The sequence below is a fragment of the Hemicordylus capensis genome, chromosome 5 (assembly GCF_027244095.1).
Source record: "Hemicordylus capensis ecotype Gifberg chromosome 5, rHemCap1.1.pri, whole genome shotgun sequence".
Lineage (NCBI taxonomy): Eukaryota > Metazoa > Chordata > Lepidosauria > Squamata > Cordylidae > Hemicordylus > Hemicordylus capensis.
The window spans coordinates 82,751,498-82,760,178 of NC_069661.1; the positions used below are offsets into that span (position 1 = coordinate 82,751,498).

The following is an 8,681-nucleotide window of genomic DNA, read 5'->3' on the forward strand; positions in this document are numbered from 1 at the left end:
TTGCTTCTTCAAGATCCAGCTTTCGCATCCATAGAGTGTCACGGGGAAAACCATTGTCCAAATGATTCTAATCTTTGTAGGTGTAGACACGTCATGGCATCTAAATATCCTTTCCAAGGCTTTCATTGCAACCGTACCAAGTGCTAGTCTGTGGCGTATTTCTTGACTGCTGGATCCTTTACTGTTGATGGTCAATCCTAAAAGGCAGAAACTATACATCACTTCAATGTCTTCATTGTCAATTCTGAGGCTGGTGGGGTCACTTTGCCCCCACCTTAACTGCAAGTGGCAGTTATGACATCACCTTGATTTCTTTATTATGATGTGCTCATTGTCTCCATGGTGATGACTAAGGTTCCCTCACCAAGCTGTAGATATCAAGATGTGGAAGATACATGAGAAGAAGAAGCATCTCACAAGGACAGCTTGGTTCTTCTCCCATCACAAGAATAGATAGGATAATCATGGCAGAGCAGTTCTATTCCTTTTTAAATATACAAAAGGCTGCCAGGCAAACAGTATCTTTCCATTCTAGAACCGGAATTTGTAATAACTGGAATAAATTTCAAATGACTGGTTTGAAATCAAGAATCCAGCAGATAAGGCAAGCATTTCAGCATCTCTAAATGCTAAATCTTTCACTTTCTTTCTTTGGCTCTGTAAATGATCTTTGCCAAGGCTTAATTTGAGAAACAGAAGGGGGAAATATACTACGTTGACTGGAGAAGAATCTTCATCCTAGAAATAGAGCAACTTGAACAGGAAACTACAGACACATGGACAAAAATAAGACACCCTTCATTTTGAGAATCTTCTGGAAAAGCTTAAAAAATCATAGATTCTGCCAAGTTTAAGAAAACAAACTCATTAAGAAAAATAGTGGTGCAAGGTAAGGAATTATGAAGGTAAGGAACATAACTTGTTGCACTATTTCAACAAAAGGGAAATGAAAAACATCAGATATTAACATCACCAACATAGTGGTAAGTGTTTTATTGCTAAAGAAAGCAGCCATTTGTTTTTTTCCCCCTTAGGGAATAACAGGCAACACTATCACCATATGCTTTATTAGCAGGAAATAGCTTGGCTTGAAATGCATAGGTTTCACACAGTTTAAGAAAGCAACAAACTTGTTACAAAAGGTCAAATGATATACATTGTCCCACTGTTTCATGAAGGAGGAAGCATGGTCACCACCAATAATTCCTTAAGAAGTAAGTCCTTTCTTGCCAAAGCAAATGGTTTCTTTTCTTGGCCACTGGCCTTTCCAAGCCAATCACAGAAGATATCTGTCATGGTTAAATGTTGAGTTGACCATTGATTACTGTTTTGCAGATCAAAAGATAATTCCCCAGTTTCCAAGGACCTGCAATCTATCTATTCTCTCAACAGAAAAAGAGATACTTCTCCAAGGTAAGCTTTGTCTTACATGGGAAGAGACTTCTGCAGAGAACTGGGTATGAGGAGCAATCTTTATTTGCAGGAAATTATTTGGCTTGAAAAGCATAAAGCAATTCATGGTTTCCCACAAGATTATGAAAGCATCAGACTCACAACAAAAAGTCTCTTGTGAGGTAAGGAACATCAAAATTGTTGCTTTGCTTCATGACATGTGAAACATCACCAATCTGAAAATAGACCATTAAGAAGGAAGTCGTTTATTCTGGCTGGTGGGGTCCATTTTTAGCCCACTGATCTTTTCAGACCATCCACTAAAGACTTGCTTGTTGATATATAGATATAGATATAGATATAGATATAGATATAGATATAGATATAGATATAGATATAGATATAGATATAGATATAGATATAGATACACACACACACACACACACACACACCTCTGTTTAAAAGTATCATAACTGCTATGTTTCAAGCCTCATTTACAGGAAACTGCTCCTTGCCTTCACATAAAAAGGAGTAGGACCCCCATTTTTGCACCCCATATTATAACTACAGAATGGCTGGGCAGAAAGTTCTCAAAATTCATATAGGAGTAGCACATGATGGTAGCATTAAATGTTTCAGTGTTCAAACAGATCAGTCCACCTGTTGATTTTTTTTATGCTTTAGAAAATTTTTTAAAAAATCATTAGAAGTCAACAGATGGATGGATCTCTTATCTAATCATACAACCATGTAGGAACACTGTGTGAAATTCCAGGGCTTTCTCATCAGTCTTTCAGGAGTTATTAATATTTTTGAGTTTCCCACTGATTCCTAAGGGGAAATTATGATTTATCAGAAATTCAAGTACAGTTCTCCCTAGTGGCAGCCTGTGTCCATTGCACACATTTGCTCAATTGTAGATCTACCCCTGACTAGGAAGCCAAGGAATTAACTAGTTAGTTCCAATCATTCAGCCGCCCACACTACATTTTGGCTCATATTACTTCTTCCAGGTTTCCATGTCACAATGCTGCAGTGCAAGCAGAACCCCAAACTGGCAGAACTTGTCGAAGGGCAGGTTACACCTATCATATATCCAGCAGGGACAATCTCCCCTGGATGCTGATCCCAGGGGGACACCAGCCGCTGCCTCCCAATCCCTACCTTTTACAATTTCCACCCTTGCCTTGCTATTGTGCCCACACCACCCCCTTGCACTTCTCCTCCTCATCCATGATATTCATGCGGAGTTGCTGGACTGCACATACCTGCTTGCATCTTCTGATCAGGCCATAGTTCTTCCCCACCATGCTTTCTTGGGAGTCCTATACAGCCCTCAATAAATGCTCTCTCTCTCCTGTACTCTGCACTTAAGCACCGGTAGCTCTGAATTGCCTCAACTCCCTTCCCTCAAAAACTCTGTCATGGTCAGACCACTCAGTCAGCATGCTTCTGCCTGAACCAGCAAAGCTTAGTGCTGACTTAGTTAGTCAGCCAACTAGTGCAGGAAGACTCTGAAGAAAGCATAGAGTGGCAAGAGGAGTACATGAAGAGAAAGCAGGGCAGCAGCCCAATCTTCACAGGGTGTGTGTGTGTGTGTGTGTGTGTGTGTGTGTGTGTGTGCACACACACACACACACACTGGATAAGGGTATGAGTGGTTGATGGGTGGCTAAGTGCAAAGCATTCCTTGGTTCTCGGAGCAGCCTGGTGGGTTAGCTAGCTGGCACTGGGCACATGCAGCACAGGATGCACAAGGTTATCTGTGTTGGTGGCTGTTCAGACAGTAAGATGCTGATTGGATGATCTGTCGGTGAGAGAGCTGAGAGGGGAGGGGAGGGAGGGAATATAGTAACACCACTCCATTCACCTCACCCTTCTCACATTCACATTTTGCATCCAGCCTTTCTGAGGCTCAGCAAGGATTTATGTGCCTAATAGCTATCTTGGTATATCTCCTCAATATGCAGGTTTTGTCCCACACAGTGACATGACTCTGTTCTCTCCAGGCATCTCTCAAAATGTTTGACCTCTCAAGGTTGTCTCCCTGGTGTGAGGGGTCTTAGCAATGTGGGATTGCCCAGCGTCATCATAGGGTCTTCCCATCTTATCTCCTGAAATGTCTGCTCATTTTCTGTGCAGCCACCGATTCTATAGCCCCAACATTTTATAGACATCCTTACACAGTCCCCTTACACAGTGTTCTTCATCATGTCCTAACAACCTTCAGAGAGGTCACATGCTCCTAGCGCTGGCAGAAGAAGTAGTAAAGGACTTTGAAATAACTTTATATGCAAGTGAGAAAGAATTGCCTGGCTATTCTTCACTTGCCTTGGGATAGGATAGGAAACTGCTTTAAGTGTTGAGGGTCTAATTCAGAGCACCATTTCTGCAGAGAATTTCTCAATATTTAGCATTTAGTCATAAATAGTTGTTTCTTCTATGTAACAAAGAAAAAAAAGGTTCTACTGCAAAAGCCAGTGCAAGGAGGGGTGATTCATGGAGCAACATCAATACCAATAATATTTCTATTCTGCTAAAGGCCAGACCACTAGTCAAAATGAGATTTAATATGACACTTTCTTCTTGGTTCATATAAAACCTCCCTACTTTATTTCTGCTGCACCTTGAATGTAATTTGTTATAGCTTTTCCGCTACTGATGCTGTATAAGCATTATCTGTTACAAGATTAACCTACTCAGCTAGAACTGAATGTATGTGTATATGCTGATATATTATTCTAATGAGACTTAGGAACAATTTATTTTGTCCAACATAAAAAATAGGGTGAAATAGGCCCAATCAAATATATGGATCAGAATATGGTGATTTTTTATGATTTATATATTCCTAGATTCTTTTTGAAAATTTAATGCCACACAGAAAACTTATACAGTATAAACATTGCTATATAAGATAATCAACTTAGCATTTACTCCTTCAGTTAACAGTGTTGTTGCTGCTAATTTTCTTCACTTTCTCAATCAAAATTGAGCTATAGTTCCTTCCTAGATTCTTCTGATTCCACTTTCATGCTCAATATCAAACCTTTGTTTTTCTTAATATTCAATTAATCCCTTCCACTCTTCATTCTGACGTTTATTTATTTCACCACATAGAAGAATAGGAATCATATACTAAATACCCTAGATACAGTTAACAAATACTAAAGCCTATCAACAGCAGCAACAAATATTTATATACCGCTTTTCAACAAAAATTTCCAAAGCAGTTTACACAGAGAAATAAAGAATAAATGAATAAGATGGATCCCTGTCCCCAAAGGGCTCACATAAGAAATGTACAACAGACACCATCAACAGTCGGTCACTGGAGGTACTGTGCTGGGGGTAGATAGGGCCAGTTACTCTCCTCCTATTAAATAAAGAGAACCACCACATTAAAAGGTGCCTCTTTGCCAAGTTAGCAGGAGTAACCCCAAGAAACCCAAAATCAGTAACTATCAGTAACCCCAAATCACAAAACCTAAGTAAAGGCATGCATTAAAAAATATTTGCACACATTTTCTAAAAGTCTGAATGCTAAGTCTCCTGCAGGCCTCCTTGCGAGGAAGAGTTGCAGCTACAATATACCATTTTCCCAATATTTATTAATCTTTGGTGAGATTCTGAACAAGACCTCCCAGAAGATCTCAGCTCATATTATTTTATTTTTATTTAAAATATTTAAACCCCATCCCCACCAGTACACTACGGCTTGTGGCGGCTCACAGTATTAATAAAATCAATACAATGTAAAATAAGACTTATTTATTTATTTGATTGAGTGATTGATTGATTTGTCTATGACCCTTCCAAAGGTGGCTCACATTAAAATTTAAAAAAACAACCCAAAACAATTAAAATAAAAAAACCAGTTAAACAAAAATTAGAATTACAATTAAAACTAGACAGCTTTAAAATAAATAAAAATTACAATTAAAACTAGACAACTTTAAAATAAAAAAAACCAGTTAAATGCAAATAAAAAAAACCAGTTAAACACAAATTAGAATTACAATTAAAACTAGACAACTTTAAAACTAAATATCATTAAAAGCCAGGCTAAAAAGATGGATCTTTATGGCTCTCTTGAAGGCCTCCAACAATGGCAATCCTTTTATATCCACGGGGAGCACGTTCCACAGTCTAGGGGCAACAACAGAGAACGCCCTATCCCAGGTTGTCATCAGATGAACCAGTGGCACCCAAAGACAGACTCCTGGTGATCTCAATGAGCAGTGGGGATCTTGAAGAGTAAGGTGTCCCCTTGGGTAACCCGGGCCTAAGCCATTCAGGGCTATAAAGGTAATAACCAGCACTTTGTACTTTGCCTGGAAACATATTAGCAACCGAGGTATCCGAGATACCCCAGAGACCAATCTGGTGGCTGCATTTGAACTAAGTGAAGTTTTCAAACTACATACAAAGGCAGCCTTAAATAGAGCACATTGCAGTAGTCAAACCTGAAGGTTGCCAGCTGGTGCACCACTGTTTTCAGGTCATTCTCCTCAAGAAACGGGAGGAGTTGTTGAATCAGTCACAGCTAGTAAAAAGCACTCCTGGCCACAGCCTCAAGCTGAGGCATCAGGGTGACACCCAGGTCCAAGAGTACTCCCAAGCTATGAAACTGTTCTTTCTGAGGGAGTGTAACCTCACCCAGAACAGGACATTCTACCCCATCTTGCAGAATATAACCTCCAACAATGAGCACCTCTGGCTTCTTGCTTGGATTCAGCTTGCTTGGATTCAATTAAGTGAAACAAATTAAGTTGAACCAATTAATAGACCAGGCTAAAATCACAATTAAAATTATAATTGGGGTTTTTTTTAAAAAAAAGTTTCAAGTTAAAAGTTATTTTAAAATCTAAAAATGAGAACTACATAAACTAAAGAACGTATCAGATATAAGCAGCAGATGAAACATTTAAAAGCCTCTTTTAAAATATGTGCCTTTAATTGGGCTTTTTAAAAACACTGAGGGAGGGAGCATGGTGAAGCTCTTTGGGGAGGGGTTCCAAAGCTGAGAGGCCACAACCAAAAAGGCCCTGTCTCTAGTTCCTGCCAACCAGATATCTGTTAGTGGTGGGGCCATGAGCAGGGCCTGAGATGAAGAACAGAGGGCCCTGGCACGTTCATATGGGAAGTCCATGGCTGCATCCATTAAACGAACTATGATTCCCACACTCTACCACACCAGCTGGGTCCTAAATACCTTACAGAAAAAGTGCCTTCTAGGGGCAAGCAGCTAGGCTCCAGCTCCAGCATCCAGAAGAGGACATCGCACTGATGTTCTCAGGCCCATGTAAAGGAGGGGAATGGAGAAGGCAGAATAGGGGAGTGGATGGGGAAAGGGCAATAGGGGACAGTTAAGGGTCCAACAAAATGTCCGGTCCAACCTGAGCTGACCTTGACAGTTTTGGAGGGGCAATGTTAGCCTTCCAGACAATTTCTCTGTTTGGATTGGATTGGATTGGATTGGATTGGATTGGTTCTGACATTTTTCACATGCACAGGCCTATCCATATACACACACACTGATGGTCATCTTAGGTTATAAAGGATTTTATACTTTTTAGTGTGGTAAGAGAGATTACTAAAAAGGCAAGATCAGAGGCTCAAAATATTACTCATTGGCTGTTTCAGAGGCACATGGGCAAAGTACAGCATCCTAATATAAATTATCTATCAGGTCAAACAAAAGAAGCAAGTGAAAATTAAGTTCCACCAATTCTAAAAGGTGAGGCCACAGTCCTTAACCAATTGAACTGAATACAAACCTCACTCATTAAATGGGATGTAAACGAACCACACATATGATGAACCTATTACTCTTATCTTCAAGGGTCTATGACATAGTTTTACACAGGTGCTTGAAAATATCTGAATTTTCAGTTCACTGTGATATATTTGCAGACACCACTTTCTCAAAGAATCACTCTGTGAATACATACAGTGTTTTACAAGGCTGCTCTTATAGAGACTAGCGTTGCCTACCACTTTGAGTTACTATTAAACATTAAAGCGTTATTCTTTTTTTTTTTTTTAGGAAAATCAATGTGAATGCAGTGTCACAGTCTTCTTTTTTAGAAGGGCAGAAGAACTATGGAAGCTCTTTAGCACTACATAAATATAATTATGAAAGCTGGAGTTTTCTTTTTTCTTCTTTTTCATCCATTGTAAAATTCTTCTGTACTGTACTTCCTGCATTCAGTGAGGTTCAGTATGAGTGATATATTATTGCTTAGGTCTAGTTATCAATGCGAGAAGAATGTTGAGCTGAAAAGCAAGTTTTTCACATCTTCTGCAGTACCACTAACAACGATGGCTACCTGACACTCCTAAATAGTTGGCAATTTTAAAATGCACTGAAGTAATTAGTCCCCTGGATAGGCATGAGAATTCATCATCATTCCTTCTTCATAGGAGCCTTGCTCAGACATTATGTTGTATTGTGTACAGATATCTTTATAGATGTATATGTTTTTATGTGAATTACTATGCATGAATTCATTTTTAAAATGAACCTGGATATAGGCTCCATCAAAAACAGGGTCCACATAAGAAGTGAATGACTATATATGCACTGACCATGATGTGAATAAGGTAAAGAACCAACAAATGCAATGGCTTAAATGTCCCACAGCATAATGCAGGTGGTGTGGGCCTGCCTGCACGGTTGAGTGGCTCTAAATCACTCACCCTGTTATGGTACTGCACAAGAGAGCATTCCGATACTGCTGACTCTTGCATGATCATATGTTGCACACTACTTCCATTGGGAATTACTACAGCAGTGCATCATGTGAGATTGTGCCAGAGTCAGCACTGCTCTCTTGCACAGCAGCCTCACTTGGTGATTTAAACCCCCTCTGCTGTGCTGTGCAGGTCTGCATTATGCTTCCGGACCTGTAAGTCATCAATTTTGTTGATTCATTACCCCATTCACATAAAGTTCAGTTGTTACATGTAAGTCAATGTTAAGCGATAGAAAATGTCCCTGCTTGAACGCTTTAGCACTAGACCAGGGCTGCTCAACTTGGGCACTCCTTCAGATGTTGGCTTACAACTCCCATCATCCCTGATTATTGGTCACTGTGGCTGGGGATGCTGGTAGCTGTAGTCCCAAAACACCTGTAGGGCCAAAGTTGAGCTCTGCACCAAACCAAGGGTTGGGAAGAATTACACTCCCAGCTTATTCATGTCACTTTTTGACTGTCAGACTGCAATGCCAGCAGGACTTAAATGACTGCAAGCAAAATATGTTCTCTCCATTCATGCGGGATGCG

General features: G+C 39.9%; 1 long non-coding RNA gene across 1 annotated transcript; it reads left to right on the forward strand.

Annotated features, from left to right (window-relative positions):
- Positions 1-392: 392 nt before the first annotated feature.
- On the forward strand, positions 393-7,540 carry LOC128326205 (uncharacterized). Its single transcript, XR_008307888.1, has 3 exons — positions 393-889; positions 1,336-1,413; positions 7,442-7,540. It is a non-coding gene; the product is annotated as an uncharacterized LOC128326205 (long non-coding RNA).
- Positions 7,541-8,681: the final 1,141 nt, after the last annotated feature.